At 32.8% G+C, this 22,520-nt stretch overlaps 1 long non-coding RNA gene across 1 annotated transcript in view; it reads left to right on the forward strand.

Annotated features, from left to right (window-relative positions):
• The first annotated feature begins 1,314 nt into the window (after window positions 1-1,314).
• Window positions 1,315-22,520, forward strand: part of LOC116421574 — a 71,695-nt gene continuing 50,489 nt past the window's right edge. Inside the window, exon 1 of the long non-coding RNA XR_004231990.1 lies at window positions 1,315-1,722. This is a non-coding gene — a long non-coding RNA (uncharacterized LOC116421574). The remainder of the gene's footprint in view (window positions 1,723-22,520) is intronic.

A 22,520-nucleotide genomic window follows, 5' to 3' on the forward strand; every position in this document is an offset into this window, starting at 1 on the left:
AAAATTTCATTAAATTACAGAGAGAAACAAATGATACATCTGTAATATGGGGGGACTTCAATGTGTCCCTTTCAGATAAAGACAAATCAAAGTAACCAAGAAATTATAAGACATGAATAAAGTTTTTTGAAAATTTAGATACTCTTGATATCTGTGATTATCTACTTGATCCCATAGACTTTGTTGTTTAATCACTTTTCTAGTCTCTTTGTTGACTTTGAACTTCATGTTAATGTTGACTTCTGATTTCCTGGACTTGGGGATTGGGGTACTGTCCAAGCTTTGGGCTTTTTTGTGCTGTTTCCAGAGATAGTTCTGGGAGTTTGCAAGTTTTTGGTATCTCCATGGTTATGTGATCAGGGAGAGGTATGGTCACTGTTCTCCTAGCCTACTTTCTGGTCTTTACCAGGGAAAGACCTCTGACACCCTATAGCCACTAATACTAGTGGCTCCCTTTGGCTCTAGAACTTTGACCAAGTCCCCTTCTCTCCTACAGCTTCAAGTCCTAGTGCTAATTTTTGACTTGGAAATGAAACCAGGTCTCTATAATCCCTTGTCACCAACCACAAACACTTCTCTTTGTCCTGAAACTGCAACCCAGAATGTCTCTGGGCTGCTGCTTCCTCTATTTGAGACTTATCTCATAGTTCACTGCTGATGTAATCTGCTGCAAATAGTAAGTTTTCAAAAGATTAAATTCAAACTACAATCGTTTGAATTTCCCCCCTTATTATTAATAAGAGAAATACAAATTAAAACCCCTTTAAAGTTTTGCCTCATTGCCATCACTAACAAAGTTACCAAAAAACTGACAAATGTTGAGTAGATTATGGGAGAAATAGAATACAAAATGCACCACTGGAAGAGTTGTGAATTCATATAATTATTCCAGAAAGCAATTAGGAACTATAGCCAAAATGTCACTAAACTATATATACCTTTTAACCGAAAAGTACCACTGCTAATCACAGAATGAGTCTTAACTATATTTATTCATCACAATGGAAGACTCATTATTGAGAAGGGGCAGATTGAAGAAAAGTGATTGTAATGGGAAAAAAGAGGGAAAAAGAAAGAAATAATGTTAATAAAACATTGAAAAAATGCATAAAAGACAAAAGAAGGAAGATCAGAAAGGGCCACAAACAAGCAGGGCAGTATTGGCACTGATGTATTAAATTGAATAAATACTTAATAAAAACAAAGCACATAATATAAGTTCATGGTAACACCTGTTTCACTAGACTCTCCCAGAGACTAGAAATAGTATTAACATATCATTAAGAGCTAAATGGAATGCTGTCAAAAAGACAGTTGGGAGTGACAGTTCTAACAGTTCTTTGAAGTGTTTCTCCCTATGGAGTCAAAAAGAATATGTATTTTGTCTTTGATCTATGAGGTTTCTGTGAGATTAATTATGGAAAGGAGAGAGTGAAAGAAGGTAAGGAGAAGCTTCTTTCTTATGAGGACTATCTTATGTTATGAAGAAGTATGATACTGTATAAGGAATTGGACATTTGCTGTGTATTCCACAAAGACTATTTTGTGTGATGGCTGAAGTCAAAAGCAAGAAAGGGTGAAAGAGAGAGAGAGAGAGAGAGAGAGTAGAGAGAAGAGAGAAGCATTACTTATTCCTGAAGAGACTGAATTTAATTACCTTGAGAAAAAATATGAATCGAATTCTTGAAAACTTTAATCAGTATTTGGAGTGAACTGAATGGGGTAAGTGTGTTTCTGGAACTGAAAAAAAATAATTTGTTAATTAAAGAGTGGGCTTGGAAGTGCCTGACTGAAATGGTTCTCACTTTTAAATTAATATAAATAATATCTAGGTTTTGTTTTACTTTCAAATTTTATAATATCTGTGTTTTGTTTTACTTTGAAATTATTATAAATAATGTCTGTGATGTTTTATTGTTTCATTTGTTAACAAATTGTTAACAGTTAACAAACTGTTGCATTGCAACAGTTTCAATATTTAATCATAGGAGCTGAAAGGATTTAAGATATAAAGATGAGAGTAACTGGGGCTGCCAGGTAGTACAGTGAATAGAGTACCAGGTCTGAAGTCAGGAAAATCTGAGCTAAATATGGCCTCAGACATTAAGTCACTTAAACCCTATTTGCTTCAATTCTTCATCTGTAAAATGAGTATACATGAGATATTGACAAGAAAATCTCCTAAACAGTGGCTCATGGGCTCATGTAGAGTCAAACATGACTGAAGTCTGAACATCAAAAAATTTCAGTAATTTACTCATAAAATTTAATGTGTTGAAAAGGGAGATTAAGCCAATTGGTTCATTAATTAGAAAGAAGTGATAGTTTTACCAATTGGAAAGAAAATAATCAAATATACCTCTGGATTTTTTCTAGAGTTTGGGATAATAAGATTAAATATGGAAATAATTAAAGTAGCAGGCTGAGGGGTGAGTTACAAGTAAACATGGTCAATCCCATATGTTATACATGAGAATTTTGTTGGGATTTTAAAGTTTTTTTTTTTCTTTCTTTCTCAAAGGTATTTTCTCATAGAATTTAAATTTATACTGTCTTGTCAGTGCTGGTGACAATTAAAGACTTTAATTTACCTATTTTACTACTTATAATAACAACTAATATTATAAAGCTCATACTCTGTGCTAGGCATTGAGCTAAGTGATTTATAATTACTATCTCATTTGAGGAAAACAGAGAGCCAGGAACTATGGGAGGTAAGTATTATTATCACTCCCATTTTATAGATGTATAATGGAGGTAAGTAGTGTTCAAGTAACTTGCCTAAGTTGGATGTGAACTCTGATCTTCCTGTCTCCAAGTCTAGTGCTACAGTTATTCTGTAGCTTACTTGATGAATATTAATGGCCCACATCTAGTATTTCATTGGGTAACAGACTACATGATTAGTTTGGAATGATTTGTTAAATAGAAGTTTTATATTCTAATTATTTAAAAAAATTATTGATAAGCTCAATAAATATTGTGCTATCTTTTGGATTGTAAATTGATATATGCCTCCTAATTTTAGGAGTAGAGTCAAAGAATAAAAGAACATTTGAAAATTATTCAAAGGAAAAGTCAAAATATTAAGAAGTTATAGTCTAGTGGTTCTCAAAACTTTTGTTTTCAGTATCTTTATCCTATTAAAAATAATCGAGCATCTCTCCAAAGCGTTTTTGTTTATCTGGGTTATATTTATAGACATTTACCATATTGGAAATAAAAACTATTTTTGAATTTGTAGACCCTCTAAAAGGGTTTCAAAGATCCCCAGGATTCTCTAGACCATACTTTGAGAACCACTGAGTTACACAGTAATTCCTCATACTATTAGACCTCAGGAATCTTATCTGGTAATATTCTGGGAATTGCCTGCTTGATAGAGGGCTGAATTTAGAGTTAGAGATTCAGATTCAAATTCTAACTTTGATACTATGTGACATTAGGCAAATCATCTATCCTTTATGGTCCTCAATTTCCCCATGTATAAAGTGAGGGGGGGAATGATCAAAATTAAATAACTATTGCATTTCCAATCTGTGATCTGATGATGTTTAATGGTAAGAGAGATTAATTAATAATCCTCTTTATGAGCAATAGTTGCTCAAGAAATCAAAGGGCAGATGAGAAGATCCAATGTTCTATTTTATCAGAAAAATAGTTTTTTTCTGACTTGTTATAAATCCAGGCAGCATTGTCTGCTTTGCAGTGAAGGTGAGGTAAAGTGGTGACCTAATACCACTGAGCAGGACAGGGTCTGAGAGAAATAATGAAAGAGTTCGTTCTTCTCTGTTGTGGGGTGTGGGTTTGTGGGATTGGAGGTGATTAGGTCCAAACTCAGTTATTGGAGAGAGAGTGGGAGAAAACATAGTAATGGACTTCCTACAGTATTAACTCCCTTAGGCAATGCAGTACCCAGTGATATCTGAGTGGATGGCCAACTAGAGTGAGTTTCCTACACTGCCTGCTTCAATTGAACTTTCTAGTGACTAGTGAACTCCATATAAATATGTAATTATTTGCATAATGTCTTATGGTAGTAAAGAAATGTAAACATAGTAGATGATTATTGATTGAGAATGGTTAAAGAAACAATCACTGTGGGCTATTGTAATGTTCTCTTCTCTAAAATATAATGTTCTCTGGGAGCAGATTTCTTGGGTGGCTTCTGGAGGCAACCTTAGTTTCAGTTCAGAGTAATAATTACCTCAAATGCAGCCAGCTGTTAAAAGTTCAGATCCTTTTTTGTCTCTTCCAAAATAGCCTGGTTAGCTTTCTTTAGAGGCCTTATCTCTCTCCTTGGTTCCAAGAGCTCCTGTCACTAGTCCTTTGCTTCTGTCAGCTTCAGCCTCTCCTCCCTTTGAATCCAAAGTCTCCAGCCAGCAGAAAGGTGGAATATGGAATGAATCTGTCTTGCCTCCAAGAATGGGCTTCTGGGTGTCTGGCCCTGAGAGCTTCTTGCTTGTATGCTGTACACTGAGTATACATCAATCATTATATCACTAGGAAACCATTATTTGTTGTAGGATTAAATCAATGCTAAATTAGATTTAACCATTGTCTCCTCAATTCCATTTAGTACCTTGTTTTAAGTTCTGGCCCATAACATCTCCTTGTAGGATCAGATTAATTCTACTATCTTAGTACCTTGTAAGAATCATAACAGTCTATGACTGTTTTAGAATAAAATTGTGTTGTAAGACACTATACATATGAAAAGTTCAGGAATTTAGAAATACTACATGAACTGACAGAGTAAAGTAAGGAGTAAAGTAAGAGTAGTTTGGAGAACAATTTACACAATAATCAAAATAATGTTTTTTAAAAATCAAATGATTGCATGTTATGTAGTTAACAACAGTGAATTCAAAGGACTAAAGGCAGAAAGGTGGGAGACTTCATTTCAGTAGAAAGGCAGTAAATTATTGTGCTTTATTTTAAGAGAGTCGAGATTCTTCAGCAGTAGGGAGAGAGTCATTGAGAAGAGACAGCAATGCAAAAGAAGTGTACCAATACATACACATTTTTGTAAGACTAAATTCTTTTTTGACAGTATTACGGAACTGCTAGATAAGGAAAAGATGTAGAGAAACTGCCTCTTGATTTTAATTTTATTTTGTATTTTAAAATTTAATTTTGATTGGGAATCAACAATTATTAACAAATATTTCAAGTTACAAAGAAGAACAGATAAAATGATTGTATAAGAAATTGTAAACTTCTGTAACTTGCAGCTCTTTGACCCCTAGGCAAGTTGTCAAACTTTTCTTAGTCTTATTTATTATAATTCTCTTATTTATAAAATGGAAGTAATAATAGCAATTATTTCACGGGTTGTTAGGAAGCTCAAGTGAGCTAACATATCTAAATTTTAAAGCATTTAAAATACATAAAATTATACAATATATTCTACTTATAAAATATATACATGTTATATATATAAATTGTAATGGGCTGAGGTTTGAGTTGATGCACTGAGGTCCCAAATATGTGAGGCTAAATAGTAATTGGGCTATACTCTATTAATATACATGATTGGATAAAGAATGGTCCCTGCCCACTCTCCGTGCAAGTCCTGATGTGTTGTATAGGAAATGAGAATTTTGGTGGGTGGAGGCAGAGAGAGGGACAGGAAGAGAAGCTGGGAAAGATTGGGCCTGGGTTCGAGACTCCAAGCTGCTGGTTGTGTGGTTGCTGGTCGAGCTAGCTTCTTGACTCAGCTGCACACATTGCTATAGCCGATTCTCTTCCACCTCCGATCCATCTTCACTGAGAATAAAGACTGACGATTTTCCCCTAACCTGAATTCCTGACTCCTGCTGATTTAAAAATACACGATCTTCACAATAAATCTTAAAGCATTTAAATGAATTATCATTACCATTTTTTCATTTTTTTATTAAAGCTTTTTATTTATAAAACATAAGCATGGATAATTTTTTCCACATTGACCCTTGCAAAAAACCTTTTGTTCCAAATTTTCCTCTCCTTCCCCGTGCCCTCTCCCCTAAGTGGCAAGTAGTCCAATACATGTTAATTATTTTAAAATATATGTTAAATCCAATATATATATAATATATATATATATATATATACATATATATATATATACACACACAACACACATATATACATATTTATACAGTTATTTTGCTGCACAAGAAAAATCAGATCAAGAAGGAAGTAAAAAAAAATTTGAGAAAGAAAACAAAATACAAGCAAACAACAGCAGAGAAAGTGAGAATGCTATATTGTGGTCCACACTCAGTTCCCATGGAGTTCTCTCTGGGTGTAGATGGCTCTATTCATCACTTAAAAAGTGTCATTTCACTGTTGAAGAGAGCCATGTCCATCAGAATTGATTGTTGTATAATCATCTTGTTACCATGTAAAATGATCTCCTGGTTCTGCTCATTTCACTTAACATCAGTTCATGTAAGTCTCTCCAGGTTTCTCTGAAATCATCCTGGTGGTTGTTTCTTACAGAACAATAATATTTCATAACATTCATATACCATAACTTATTCAATCATTCTCCAATTGATGGACATCCACTAATTTTCCAGTTTCTTGCCACTACAAAAAGGGCTGCCACAAACATTTTTGCACATATGGGTCCCTTTCCCTCCTTTATCCCTTTGGGAAATAATCCCAATAGAAACACTGCGGGATCAAAGGGTATGCACAGTTTGATAACTTTTTGAGCATAGTTCCAAATTGCTCTCCAGAATGATTGGATCCATTCACAATTCCACCAACAAGTGACCCAGTTTTCTCACATCCCCTCCAACATTGGTCATTATCATTTCCTGTCTTTTAATCAATCTGACAGGTGTGTAGTGATATCTAAAAGTTGTTTGAATTTGCATTTCTCTGATATTTGATTTGGAACATCTTTTCAGATGACTACAAATAGTTTCAATCTCTTCATCTGAAAATTGTCTATCCATAACTTTTGACTATTTATCAATTGGAGAATAGCTTGATTTCTTATAAATTTAAGTCATTCTCTATATATTTTAGAAATGAAGCCTTTATTGGAATATTGAATGTAAAAATATTTTCCCAGTCAATTACCATTGTTATTATTAAAATATATGTACATTTATATATATTAAAGATGGAAGTTGTGTTCATATATATGTTAAAGTTAAATATGTGTATTTATGTACATTAAATTTAAGAAGGAAGTAATTAAATGAGTCTGTGTCCACTTAGAAACTTTTATCTCTTGTGTATTTAAAAATGTTTACTTGAATCATCTATGTCTAATCAAACAAAATGAAGACAATAGATAAGTCTGAAAACATCTCATTTACTCCATTATATCTCATATAGTCCATTACCAGTGTAATAAAAAGTGAGAAGTAGATTTTAGTATGGTTGATTACTAGAGAGGGAGAGGGAGGATGAATGGGGTGAGGGCAGGAAGAGAGGCAGAGGCAGGCTCCAGGTCAGCTTCCTTACCTATGAAATTAGATACACCAATGGTGGGACAAGGGAGTGATGTTGAGGGGATCTGGCAACTGGGAAGACTCTGGTACTAGACTGGACCTAGGACTAGACACTGTTTTCCCCTTCCTTTAGCCATACCCACTTCTAGGTCAAAGGCAGGAAGAAATACTTTCAGTCAAGAGGTATAAGCTGCAGGAGCAATATCACTTTCAACAACAAGAGAATAGGGAGTCAAAGGAACAATGTAAATTGCAATCCAAAGAGATCAGAGGCCTTCTCAAGTAAGTATCAAAGTACAGTGAATACACTTCTCTGGAAATCATACAACCTCTGAAAACTTCCAAATCCTCGGAACTAGTTCTGGGAATAGCAGTGTGAAAAAGCCTAAAGTTCGACACAATGCTCCACTCCAACCTGTAAGTTGTGGACTAGCTCCCTGGAGACCTCAGGATCAACCAGAATCAGGATAAGCAAAAGTCTTTGATCTTTAGGGGGAGAAGTGAAGGAGATGGACAAAACTGCCAGGAGTTTTGTCAAGGATCTAGAGTCCAGAATCTCCATACTTTTCTCCTCTCTGTCCTGCAGCCAAGTGAAGTTTTCTTGCCTTTCTCACTCTATCCTCTAATCGCTCCTACAATTATCTGTATACACCAAAAGATGGAGCCAGCAAATATGTTTTCCAAACATATGCTAATAGAATTATTGTCCAGGTAATTAGCCTTAAGTGCTCAGTTGTCCGATTCAAGCACACTTTTTAAGAGTTTCAGCCCTTTACACCAACCCCCTTGCCAGAAATGGAGATCAAAATTAACATAAAGTTTAAATATCAAGACACAGGGTATAAAAATAACCATTAACTAAAAATATATAATATTGTTAATATACACACATATATAAATAAATAATAAATAAAATAAACCAACAAGAAAGAACCTGACCTTAAAAGAAACTCCTATAGTGACAGGAATATGAAGACAGAAATTCAGAAGATAATTTAAGTCAAAACAGCTACAAACAAAGCTTCAAAGAAAAAAAAAATGAATTAGACACAAGCCCAACAAGAATTCTTATAAAAACTAAGATGATTTTCAAAATCAAATAAGCATGGTAGAGGAAAAATTAGGTAAAGAAAGCAAAGGAAGAAAATGAAAACAATACTTTGATAAAGAGTCATAAAAATATTAAAGAAAAGAACACTTTTAAAAACAGAATTGGCCAAATGGGAAAAAAAAGGTAGAAAAATTCACTAATGTAAATAACCCCTTAAAAATTAGAATTAGCCAAATGCAAAGAAGGTACAAAAGCTCACTGAAGAAAATAACTTTAAAATTTATATTGGGCAACTGGAAACTAAGGGCTCCATCAAACATCAAAAAAAAACCAAAAAAAAAAAAACCCAAGAAAATAATCTAAAGAATGAAAAAAATTGAAGAAAATGTGAAATACCTCATGAGAAGAAACAACTGGTCTGGTAAATGTAAGAATTTAAGAATTATTGGACTCCTGAAAACCATGATCAAAAAAACCCCTAGATATCATATTTCAAGAAATTATCAAGAAAACTGCAACATCCTAGAATCAGAGGGAAAAAATAAAAACTGAAAGAATCAACTGATCAATACCTGAAAGGAATTCCAAAATGAAAACCCCAAGTAATTTTATACTCAAATTTCAAAGATATAGGTAAAAAAGAAAATATTTTAAGTAGCTAGAAAAAAGCCTTACAAATAGCATGGAACTATAGTCAGGAACACACACAATTTAACAGCTACCTTGTTAAAGGGGCAGAAGATAAAAGAGCTAATATTAAAATTAAGAAGAACCCACTCAAAAAAAAAACTTACTTTCAAGGAAAAAAAATGAATGTTTTTTTTTTTTTTTTTTTTTTTTTTTTTTTTTTTTAATAGCCTTTTATTTACAGGATATATACATGGGTAACTTTACAGCATTAACAATTGCCAAACCTCTTGTTCCAATTTTTCACCTCTTACCCCCCCACCCCCTCCCCTAGATGGCAGGATGACCAGTAGATGTTAAATATATTAAAATATAAATTAGATACACAATAAGTATACATGACCAAAACGTTATTTTGCTGTACAAAAAGAATCAGACTCTGAAATATTGTACAATTAGCTTGTGAAGGAAATCAAAAATGCAGGTGTGCATAAATATAGGGATTGGGAATTCAATGTAATGGTTTTTAGTCATCTCCCAGAGTTCTTTTTCTGGGCATAGCTAGTTCAGTTCATTACTGCTCCATTAGAAATGATTTGGTTGATCTCGTTGCTGAGGATGGCCTGGTCCATCAGAACTGGTCATCATATAGTATTGTTGTTGAAGTATATAATGATCTCCTGGTCCTGCTCATTTCACTCAGCATCAGTTCGTGTAAGTCTCTCCAGGACTTTCTGAAATCATCCTGTTGGTCATTTCTTACAGAACAGTAATATTCCATAATATTCATATACCACAATTTATTCAGCCATTCTCCAACTGATGGACATCCATTCAGTTTCCAGTTTCTAGCCACTACAAAAAGGGCTGCCACAAACATTCGTGCACATACAGGTCCCTTTCCCTTCTTTATAATCTCTTTGGGATATAATCCCAGTAGTAACACTGCTGGATCAAAGGGTATGCACAGTTTGATAACTTTTTGAGCATAGTTCCAAACTACTCTCCAAAATGGTTGGATTCGTTCACAACTCCACCAACAATGAATCAATGTCCCAGTTTTCCCACATCCCCTCCAACAATCATCATTATTTTTTCCTGTCATCTTAGCCAATCTGACAGGTGTGTAGTGGTATCTTAGAGTTGTCTTAATTTGCATTTCTCTGATTAATAATGACTTGGAGCATCTTTTCATATGACTAGAAATAGTTTCAATTTCTTCATCTGAGAATTGTCTGTTCATATCCTTTGACCATTTTTCAATTGGAGAATGGCTTGATTTTTTATAAATTAGAGTTAATTCTCTATATATTTTGGAAATGAGGCCTTTATCAGAACCTTTGACTGTAAAAATATTTTCCCAGTTTATTGCTTCCCTTCTAATCTTGTCTGCATTAGTTTTGTTTGTACAAAAACTTTTCAGTTTGGTATAATCGAAATTTTCTATTTTGTGATCAGTAATGATCTCTAGTTCTGCTTTGGTCATAAAGACCTTCCCCTTCCACAGGTCTGAGAGGTAAACTATCCTATGTTCCTCTAATTTATTAATAATTTCATTCTTTATGCCTAGGTCATGAACCCATTTTGACCTTATCTTGGTGTACGGCGTTAAGTATGGATCAATGCCTAGTTTCTGCCATATTAGTTTCCAATTTTCCCAGCAATTTTTATCAAACAGTAAGTTCTTATCCCAAAAGCTGGGATCTTTGGGTTTGTCAAAGACTAGGTTGCTATATTTGTTGACTGTTTTATCCCTTGAACCTAATCTATTCCACTGATCAACTAATCTATTCCTTAGCCAATACCAAATAGTTTTGGTAACTGCTGCTCTATAATATAATTTTAGATCTGGTACAGCTAAGCCACCATCATTTGATTTTTTTTTCATTAATTCCCTTGAAATTCTTGACCTTTTGTTTTTCCATATGAACTTTGTTGTTATTTTTTCTAGGTCATTAAAATAGTTTTTTGGGAGTCTGATTGGTATAGCGCTAAATAAATAGATTAGTTTAGGTAATATTGTCATCTTTATTATATTTGCTCGCCCTATCCAAGAGCATTTAATATTTTTCCAATTGGTTAGATCAGACTTAATTTGTGTGAAAAGTGGTCTGTAATTTTGCTCATAAAGTTTCTGATTTTCCCTTGGCAGATAGATTCCAAATATTTTATATTATCAGTAGTTACTTTAAATGGAATTTCTTTTGTAACTCTGACTGTTGGATTTGTTAGTGATATATAAAATGTGAACTTATGTGGGTTTATTTTATAAACCAGCAACTTTCAAAGTTGTGATTATTTTAAAACTTTTTAGCAGAATTCTGGGTTTTCTAAGTATACCATCATGTCATCGGAAAGGTGAAATTTGCTTCCCATTGCCTATTTTATTCCTTTAACTTTTCCCGCTCTTATTTAAGCAGGTTTTAATACAATATTTGTAACGGTGATATTAAAACCTTGTTTCCCCAGATCTTATTGGGAATGGTTGGTTGTCTCATTAATTTCTGATGGTTTTAAATAGATGGCTGATTATTTTTGGGAAAAGTCCATTTATTCCTATACCTCAAGTTTTTAATAGGAATGGATGTTGGATTTTATCAAATGCTTTTTCTGCATCTATTGGATATATATGGTTTTTTAATTTGGTTATTGAAGGCCAATTATATTGATAGTTTTCTAATATTGAACCAGCCCTGCATTCCTGGTATAAATCCACTTGATCTGGTATTATTTGAGTATTTTGTAGTCTTTTGCTAATATCTTATTTAAGATTTTAGTAATTATTAGGGAGATTGGTCTATAATTTTCTTTCTTGTTTTTCAGCCTACCTGGTTTATATCACCTGTCGTTTAGAAGGAATTTGGTAGGTCCTTCATTCCTATTTTATCAAATAATTTATAAGCATTGGGGCCAATTGTTCTTTAAATGTTTGGAAAATTACATAAACCATCTGGTCCTGGGGTTTTTTTCTTGGGAGTTGTTTAATTGCCTGTTCTATTTCTTTTTCTGAAATGGGATATTAACAATTTACTTTTCCTCTGTTATCTGGGAAGTCTGTATTTTTGAGGTACTCATCCATTTATTAGGTTATCAAATTTATTATAAAGTTGAGCAAAATAACTCCTTATTATTTCTTAATTTCTTTCATTGGGGAAAGTTCTCCTTTTCATTTTTTAAGACTACTAATTTCATTTTCCTCCCCCCTTTTTCTAATCAGATTTACTAAAGGCTATCTTTTTATTGGCTTTTTCATAGAACCAACTCTTGTTTTATTAATTATTCAATAGTTTTTTTACTTTCAATATTTTAATTTCTCCTTTTTAATTTTAGAATTTTTTAGTTTTGTTTTGGGGGTTTTTAATTTGGTTTTTTGTTTTTTTGTTGCGGGCCCTTTTCATTAATTTTCTTTTCTGTTTTTTTGTGTTTTGGTTAAAAATTTTTATTTGTTTGGCTTTGCTCCCACAAATTTTGGTATGATGTTTAGCATTATTTGGTGTTTTAATTTTTTAATTTTGGCTTAAATATTTTTAAAAAAGGTTGTTTGTTTAATTTTTTTGGTTTTTCAATTTCTTTTGAATGGTTTTATTGAATGTTGAAAGAAAGCTTTCTTTTCTTTTTTGCTTTTAATTTGGGCTTTTTCCTTTTATATGGCTTTTTTAATTTTTTTTTTTTTTTTATTTTCCCAAAGTAAATTAATTTTCTAATATTTTTTTTCTTTTTTCTTTTTATTTTTTTGTTTTGGGTTTGTTTCTGATAAGGTTGAGTTTTTTATTAAGTTTTTCTTTTTTTTGCAATTCCCTTTTTTGGGGGCCTACGGGAAATTTTAAAGATTTGGCCATTTTTTGCGGGGAATTTTTTACCAATTAAAAATTTTTTGTTTGGTGGCCCTTTTTACCGGTAAATTTTGTGTTTATTTCTTTGTTTGGGGCAAATGTTTTTTGTAAAAAAATTTGTGGTTTGATTTTGGATCCAGTTGATTGTTTCCTTTTTATGGGGGAGTTTCCCTTAATTTGTTGTTATAAATTGTTTTTGCCATTTTAAAAATTTCTTTATTTTCTTGCCTCCCAATTTTTTTTAAATTATTTTTTTATAGATATTTCCTTTTTAATCCCTTTCCCCCTTTGGTTTTTCCCCTTTTCCCTTATTATTTTTTTTTTTTTTTCTTTTTAATGAGGGGGAGAAATTTTTTAAAAAAAGTTTATTTTTTTTGAGAATTGATGAGAGTAAGATTCCCCGTTTTTCTTTTCCCTCAGATATGATAAGTTTTTAGCTTTTGTGGGATGTGGTTTTTTTTTCCCTTTCCATTTTTTTGCATTTTTTCCATATTCTTTTTTTTTTTATTGTTTCAAATTTTATGTATTTTTTTGCAAAAAAACTTTTGGGTTATTTTTTTTTTCTGATTTTGAGTTCTTTTTGGAGACAAATTTTTTTGTTTGGTTTTTTTTCAAAAAAATGGAATTCTTTGTTTTTAAAATTTTTCCCTGGAAAAGTAGCTAGTGGTGTTTTTTTGGCTGATGTTTTGTGTTTGGAATATTTTTGGTTTTTTTTTTGAGGGGGATTTGGGTATTTTTGGGACCCTCTTTTAAATGGTTTTTTTTTGTGAAATTTTTTCCTTAATTTGATAGTTTTTTGCCCTTTTTTGGGGTTTTTTTTTGGTTTTTTCAGAAGGTTTGGGAATTTTTTCAATCCTTTTACCTTTATTTTAATTGGGGTTCTTTTTGATATTTTTGTAAAAAGGGTTTGGTTTTTTTACTGTTTGGAAAGTCCTAATTAGTTTTCTTTTATTTTCCGTTCTTTGCGTAGATAATTGTTTTTTCGTTTGCTTTTTGGTTTTGGATGATTTTGTGTTTGCATTTAGTTTTTAATTTGTTGTTTTTTTTTAAAGGGTTTTTTTTTTCTTAGTTTTTTTTTTCTGTATATGTCCAATTGAGTTTTTTAATGTTTGTTTTGGTTGTGGGTTTTTTCCATTTTTTTTTTTTAGTGTTATTTTTTTTTCTTACATTATTTTTGGAGTTTTTGTTTTTTTCCAATTCCAAACCTCTTTTATTGGTTTTTTTTTTTCAATTACCCTTTTCTTTTGAGTTTTTTTTTTTTCCTTCTTTTTCCCTACTTTGGTTTTTTCTTTTAATTGTATTTGGGTTGTTGTTTTGGTTTTTTTTTTTTTCTTTAATTTTTGAGATTTTTGGCTTTTTAGGTTGTAAAGGAGGACAGTTTGATGCTTTTTTGTGTTTGAGGTTTTTTGGTTTGTTTATGTTTTTTCTATGAATGTGTTGTTTTTTCATTTTTTTTCATGTTTTAAAGTTTGGGGTCTCTGGGCAAGGGGTTTAAACTTTTCGCAAAGGGAAAGATGTAAAGCGTTTTGGGGTATGGGAGGTTTGGGTGAGTTTTTTCCCCAACAGGGGTGGTGCATGGGGAAATTTAAAATTTTGTAGGGTGGGGATTCTGGCCTAGAGAAAGGTGGTGGTGCCCCGCCCAGGCCGGAGTTTGGGGATGTGAGTTTAGAGTGGTGAGACCGGAAAGGAAGCCACAAACTTGAGTGTTTTGCCCAATGAAATGTGATAAGCCATGGCCCGGGTTCGGATTGAGGGTTAAGGGCTGGCCCTTGCGTGGGGAACCCAACTGGGAAAAAAGGGTTGGGTTGGGGTTTGGCCCGGTGGGGATTGTGTTCACCCTGGGTTTGAGACCTCCTCGAACCCACTTTTCCCAGTCGCCCATTCCCCCGCCCCGGAACCAAGGGGACGGATTTTCTTCCCGGGTTGGTTGTTTATTTCATCTTTACAATTGGCAGTCAAGACTATTTTTGAGGCTCGATATAATATTGATAAAGAGGGTAAGAGAAGAGCTTAGAAAGACGCGTGTGTCTTCTCCGCCATCTTGGCTCCGCCCCCCAAAAATGAATGTTTAATGAAATAGAGGACATTTAAGCATTCCTTATTGAAAGACCAAAGCTGAGTGGAAAATTTGAAACACAAGACTCAAAAAAATCCTTAAAAAGTAAAACATGAAAGAGAATTCATAAGGGACTTGATGAGGTTAAGTTATTTACCTTTTTATCTGGGAAGATGATAATTTATTTTCTAGGAACTTTGACTATTAGGGCAGTTTGAAGGATACTACATAGAGGATGCAAGAAGGAAGTGACTATTGTAAAAATTATAGGTAAGACAGAAGTATCCCCAAGAGATGAGGCAAAGAAGAAGAATGGAGAAAATTATCTCACATAAAAAAAGGTGTTCAAAGAAGAGATTTTATGATGGAGGAGAATGGTGGTAGAAGGGACAAAGCTTAAACTTCACAGATAAATTGTTTCAAAGAGGGAACTCTTGTTAGCATATTCCATTGGTAATAGAAATCTATCTTACCCAACAGGGAAGCAGAAGATAAAGGAATAGGATAAATGAAGAGTGATAAAAGGAGGGCAGATAAAAGTAGGCAGTGGTCAGCAACAAAACAGACTTTAAAGGAGGTATAGGATAAAGAAAAAGAAAGAAAAACAGAAAAAAATGAAATGGAATTAAGTGCACAATTAGTAAAATTACTGTGAATGTGAATGGGATGAATGGACACTACATAAAATGGAAGTGGAAAGGAAAATGGATTAGAAACCAGAACCCACCTGTACATTTTTTCACAAGAAGCACACTTAAAATAGATATATGCAGAGTAAAAATAAGGGAATAGGACAATCAATTATGTATCAAGTGAAGTAAGAGTAGGAGTGATTTTATGATTTCAGACAAAGCAAAAGTAAAAATAGACCTAAATAAAAGGAATAAACAGGAAAAAAAAATAGGTCTTGCTAAAAGGAACCATAGTAAATGAAGTTGGTTGGTGGTTCTTCATTCTCAAAGAGGATCAAAATGACATGATGTTAGAGTCAAATTACAAAGTGCCTGACTATGATTGATCACAACAATATGAACTTGGAATGGTCTGCCACAGGTTGGACACAAATAGTTCTTGTAAACACTTAGGATAGACTCTTTAACTTTGCACATCGTGCATTTCTTCTGAGCTAAGTGAATTCTGTTTTGCTCATAGAGCACAGCACTTCTCTGATGAGGACGGTCGTGTTGAGTGGGTGGTCCTGTACCAGTGTATCCCATATCATACAATCAATTATAAAGTTCTTAAGGGAGACCTTAAGAGTGTCCTTGTATCACTTTTCTGACCACCTTTTGAATGCTTGCCTGTGTGAACTCTCCACAAAATAATCTTTTTGGCAAGCATACATTTGGCATTGAAATAATGTGGACAGCCCAATCGTGGTAGATGAAAGGAAAACTGACAAGAATTTTGCCAGCATTGACTAAGAAAGAAACTCCTTTATGATTTTATTTAACAGCTTCTGAATTTCTCCATCATTTTCACCAAACCAATCACGATGTTCACATGAGTTCTGACCCAAGTGAGCAAATGCTGCTCTACACCATGTCTCTGAAAGCAATCCATTCCTTTTCTGTTCTATTGTTGTCAATTCTTATTTAGCTCAACTTACTCTCTAAGATGGCAACAAACTGTTTCCTCTTCAAGGAAGTACTCTAATTTATTGTATAATAGTCTTTTTGCCTTGAGGCTGCTACTATTGTTGAATGTGAATATTCAGCTTGGAAAAGATGTCTATGATCAGTTTAGTACTTTGCATCATATATTGCCTTTGCCACTCTCATATCCTGTCTCTTCTCCTTACAATTACATAGTTTATTAAATGCCAATGTTTGCTAGGAGGATGCACACATGAAGTTTTGTTATACTGAAGTAAATGGAATACAGTGTTGGTGATGAGAAGGTCATGAGATGCACAAGTCTTCAATAAGCACATGACCATTGCTGTTGTTTCCAACGTCATTCCTCTCAAAGACTTCCTGCCATGTCTAATAGTTTGAGTCTACTCTAGCCTTAAAGTCACCCAGAATTATAAGCGTGTTCTCTTCTGGCACATTGATGATAAGGGTCCCCAGATCTTCATAAAAATTTCACCTCATTAGAATTTGCCATGGTTGGAGCATAGGCACTGATGATGGTGGCAGGGTGTTTTCCTGCAAGTGGCAATTACATTGTCATGAGCCTGTCATTCACTCCTTTTGGAAGGCATATGAACTTGTTTACTACATTGGTTTTAACTGCAAAACCCATAACAGCTTCATGGCAGTGCTACCTTTCACTGCAGCCACTCCAGAATAATGTGTTTCCAACTTCTACTTCATTTGCTCACCTTGTTTCACTTGGGACTGCTTTTTGGATGCCATACCCATTGAGTTCTCTTACAACATGAATGGTCCTTCTTTCATATCTACTAGATTTTGTGTTGTCTATAAGTGTGTACACATTTCACTTACCAATGGTGAACAGAATCAAGTTTTAAAAAATTTTGTAAATTTTCCATTGCAGTGAAAGATCCTTATCTGCTGCAGTTATCAGGCCAGAATTGGGTAAGCAGACAATTTTCAGGGCACTTTTGTAGCCCCTTTCTCAAATGGAGGTGAGCAGTATGATCCTTAAAAGGTTGCTCAGAAACCCATGGGGCTGCTGAATCCCATTGCTGCTTCCTATATAAGAAGATGATGCTATGATGTGGGCCACCTGTGTACAGGGTTGTGACTACAGCTCCCAGTGTATCTACACCTGTTGCTTTATCACTCACCCATTGCCATAGGACTCTGAGGATAGAAATGATAAAATGATATGATGAGGCCTTTTGATTCCAATGTAAATTGGATTTAAGTGAGGCAGGGTGCATGAGTCATCCACCTCTATTCATGACTCTTGGAACAAATAGTTCTTATCTGCCCATTCCACCAGAAGAAATCTTTACATTTTTGGTGCAGAAACCCTCCTAACTTTCAATGAGGCTTGAGGCCCCTTATGAGACTTCTTACAGACAAAGTAAAAGCAAAAACAGACTTAAATAAAAAGAATAAATAGGAAATTGCATCTTGCTAAAAGGAACCATAGACAATGAAGTAATAGCAACATTATACATATGCATCAAATGGCATAACATCTGAATTCTTAAAGGAAAAATTAAATGAATTACAGGAGGAAATAGAAAATAAAAATATACTGGTGGAGATCCTTACACTTCCCCTGACAGAGCCAGATAAATCTAACCATAAAATAAATAAGAAAGAAACTACGAAGATGACTAGAATCTTAGAAAAGTTAGGCATGATAGATCTCTGGAAAAAATTGTCTAGGAATAAAGAGGAGTATACATTTTTCTCAGCTGTATGTAGTACCTTTCACAAAATTGACAATGTATTAGGACATGAAATCCTTATGATCAAAAGCAGCAAAACTGAAGTATTAATATAAGTGTATCCTTTCAGACTATAATTCAATAAAAATACATTGAATAAAAAACTATGGAAGCATTAGTTGGAAATTAAATAATCCAGTCTTAAAGAACAACTATATCAAAGTCAAATCACAAAACAATCAATAATTTAATTAAAGAAAATAAAAATTAGGAATATTTCAAAATTTGTGGGATGCAGCCAAAGTGCTACTTAGAAGAAAATGTATACTTCTAAATGTGTATATCATTCAAAAGTAAACTGATGTACATACTTTCATTGTGTATACCAATAAAATTAAATTGAGCATGCAATTAAAACTAGAAAATAAACAAAATAAAAATTTCTCATTAAACATTAAAATGGACATTCTGAAAATGAAAGGTGAAATAATATTGAAAGTAAAAAAAATTGAATTCATAAATAAAACTAAAAACTGGTTTTAAGAAAAATCTCAATAAAATACCAGACCATTGGTTAATTTGATTAAAAAAAAGAAAAAAGAAAACCAAAATTCTGGTATCACCTAGTGGTGAATACACTACCAATGATGAGGAAATTAATGCAATTATTAGAAGTTATTCTGCCCAGTTATATGCCATAATATTGACAAAAATGTGAAATAGAAAAATATTTCCAAAAATGTTAACTGCCCAGATAAAGAAGATATAGAATATTTAAAAAACTAAATTATAGAAAAAATTGAACGTCATCAATGAAATCCTTAAAAAAACCCCACAAGTCCAGATAGATTTATAGCGTAATTCTGCTAAACATTTAAAGAATAATTAATCCTAATACTAGATAAACTATTTGGGAAAAAAGAAACAGGTGAAAAAAAATCCCACCAAATTACTTTTATGATACAAATATAGTTTTGAAACCTAAACCAGGGAGACTCAAAACAGAGAAATAAAATTGTAGACCAATTTCCTTAATAATGCAAATTTAAATAAAATACTAGCAAAGATAATTACAACAGTATATCACAGAGATCATACATTATGAAAAGGTAGGGTTTATACCAGTAATGTAGAACTAGTTCATTATCAGGAAAATTATTGGTATGATTGATTATATCGATAATAAAAATGAAAAAAAAAAACTTATGACCATGTTAAGTAATGCAGAAAAGTCTTTCACAAATGCAACACACATTCCTATTAAAAGCACTAGAAAGCATAGGAATCAACATGAGTCTTTTCTAAAATGATCAGTATATATCTAAAACCAAGAGTAAGCATTATCTGTAATGAAAATCCACTTTAGATATTCCCTGTAACATCAGGAATGAAGCAAGAATGTGTATTATCATCACTTTTATAAGATAGTATACTAAAAAAGTGAGTGATAGCAGTAAGAAAAGAAAAATAAATTGAGGAATAAAAATAGACAACGAGGAAACAAAAGTATCATTTTTTGCAAATGTCATACATAGAGAACCCTAGAGAATCAAATGAAAAACTAATTGAAAGAATGAATAAATTCAGCAAAGTTGCAGGATTTTTATAATAAACTCACACAAATCATTTCTTTATAAAATCATCAAAACCCAGCAGCAAGTGATAGAAAGAGAAATTATATTTAAAATAATGCCAGACCCTATAAAATGCCTGGGAACTTGCCTGTCAAAGCAGTTAGAGATTATATGAACCAAAGTACAAAACACTTTTCAAAGAAATAAAGATATCTAAAAATTGGAGAAACATTAATGGCTCAGGGGTAGGTCAAGCTAATATAAAAAATTGACAATTCTGTCTAATCTAATTTACTTTACTAATTTTACCCACCAATTAAACTAACAAAGAATTATCTTTTAAAGCTAGAATAAATAGTAACAAAATTCATCTGAAAGAAAAATGATCAAGAATACCAAAGCAATCAGTTAAACAAATGTGAAAGTGGCCTAGAAGTTCCAGATTTTAAACTATATTACAAAATAGTTTATTATTATTTGAACTACCATCATACAAATAATCCTGCAAAGAAACAGTCATGAACCCATAGAATAGATTAGGCACATAATACACATTAATATATGACCATGTAATCTAACTTTGCATTCAATAAATCCAAAGACCCGCCCTTGGTATAAGAAGGCAACACCTGACCAAAAATTTCTGGGAAAACTGGAAAGCAGTTTGGCAGAAACAAGGCATAGACCAGAATCTTATTCTATATATCAAGACAAGGTAAAAAATGGAAAACTTATTTAGATATAAAGGGTGAAATTATAAATAAATTAGGGGAGCCTGAAAGAATGTACTCATCAGATCTGTAGATAAGCAAAGAATTTGTGACCAAATAAGACAGAGAATACAGAAAATAAAATAGATAATTTTGATGATATGAAATTAAAAAGCATTTACACAAAACTAATGTAACCAAAGTTAAAAGGAAAATGGGAAAATGGTGGAAAAGTTACAGTAATTTTCTCTGACAAAAGCCTCATTTCTCAAATATACAGGGAATTGGGTCAAGATTTATGAGCCATTTTCCAGTTGATAAATGGTCAAAAAGACATGAACCAGCAGTTTTCAAAATAAATCAAATCTATCAAAAGTCACACACATATACTTCATATACTGTAACATCTGTTTAGAGAAATGCAAATCAAAAGTAACTCCTGAAATACCACCTCAGATTGATTAATATAATGACAGATGCTGGAGGAGAAGTGGAAAAAATTGTGAACTAGTTCAACCATTTTAGCAAACAATTAGGAACTATGCATAAGGCACTATAAAACTATGCATACTCTTTAACTCAACAATGTTACTACTAGCTGTATATCCCCAAAAGATAAAATTAAAGGAAAATGATAATATTTGTAGAAAAAATATAAGTTCATTTTTGTGGTGGAAAAGAATTAGAAACTGAGGAAATGCTCATCAATTGGGAAACTGCTTATCAAGTATTATCATATGATTATGATGAAATGGTAACTATTTTGCTATCTTGATGAGCAAGATGGTTTAAAAATTTGAGACTTGCTTATCAATTGCTGAATGGCTGAATAAATTGGTATGTGAATGTCATGGAATATTATTGTTCTATAAGAGAAGATCAGCAGGATGATTTCAGAGAGATCTGGTGAGACTTACATTACTTACATTACTTTACTTACTGATGTTAAGTGAAGTGAGTAGGAACCAGAAGAACATTGTACACAGCAACAGGAAGTTTATATGATGAATTCTGATGAATGTGGCTTTTCTTTTTCTTTTCTTTTTTTTTTAAAGTTGTATCATTTTATTTTTTTCTAATACATTTATTTATTTTTAATACACATTGTTTTATGAATCATATTGGGAGAGAAAAATCAGAGCAAAAGGGAAACCATGGAAGAGCTTAAAAAAATAGAAAAAAGAAGTGAACATAGCACATGTTGATTTACATTAAATCTCCTTAATTCTTTTTCTGGAGATGATGGCATTTTCTGTCCAAAGTCTATTGGTTTTACTTGGATCACTGAACCACTGAGAAGAACTAAGTCTTTCATAGTTGTTGATTGTACATTCTTGCTGTTACTATATACAATGTATTCCTGGTTCTGCTTGTTTCACTCAGTATCAGTTCCTATAAATCTTTTTAGGCCTTTCTAAAATCAGTTTGTTCATTATTTTTATAAAATGATAACACTCCATTATCTTCATATACTATAACTTGTTCAGCCATTCTCCAATCGATGTACATCTACTCATTTTCCAATTCTTTGTTACCACAAAAAGAGCTGCTACAAATATTTTTGCACATGTGGGTTCTTTTCCCTCCTTTATGATTTCCTTGGTACACAGACTCCAATGGCACCACTGGGTCAAGGGAATGCACAGTCTGAAAGCCCTGTGGACTATTCATATTGCTCTCCCGAATGGTTGATTCACTTCACAACTCCATCAAAAATGCATTAGTATCCTAGTTTTCCCACATCTCCTCCAACATTTATATCAACTTTATCAACTATCTTTGATCTCAGCCAATGTGAGAGGTAGGAGATGGTACTTCAGAATTGTTTTAGTTTGCATTTTTCTAATCAATAGTGATTTAGAGCATTTTTTCATATAACTATAGATGGCTTTAATTTTGTCATCA

Source organism: Sarcophilus harrisii, chromosome 2 (assembly GCF_902635505.1).
Source record: "Sarcophilus harrisii chromosome 2, mSarHar1.11, whole genome shotgun sequence".
Taxonomy (NCBI): Eukaryota; Metazoa; Chordata; class Mammalia; order Dasyuromorphia; family Dasyuridae; genus Sarcophilus; species Sarcophilus harrisii.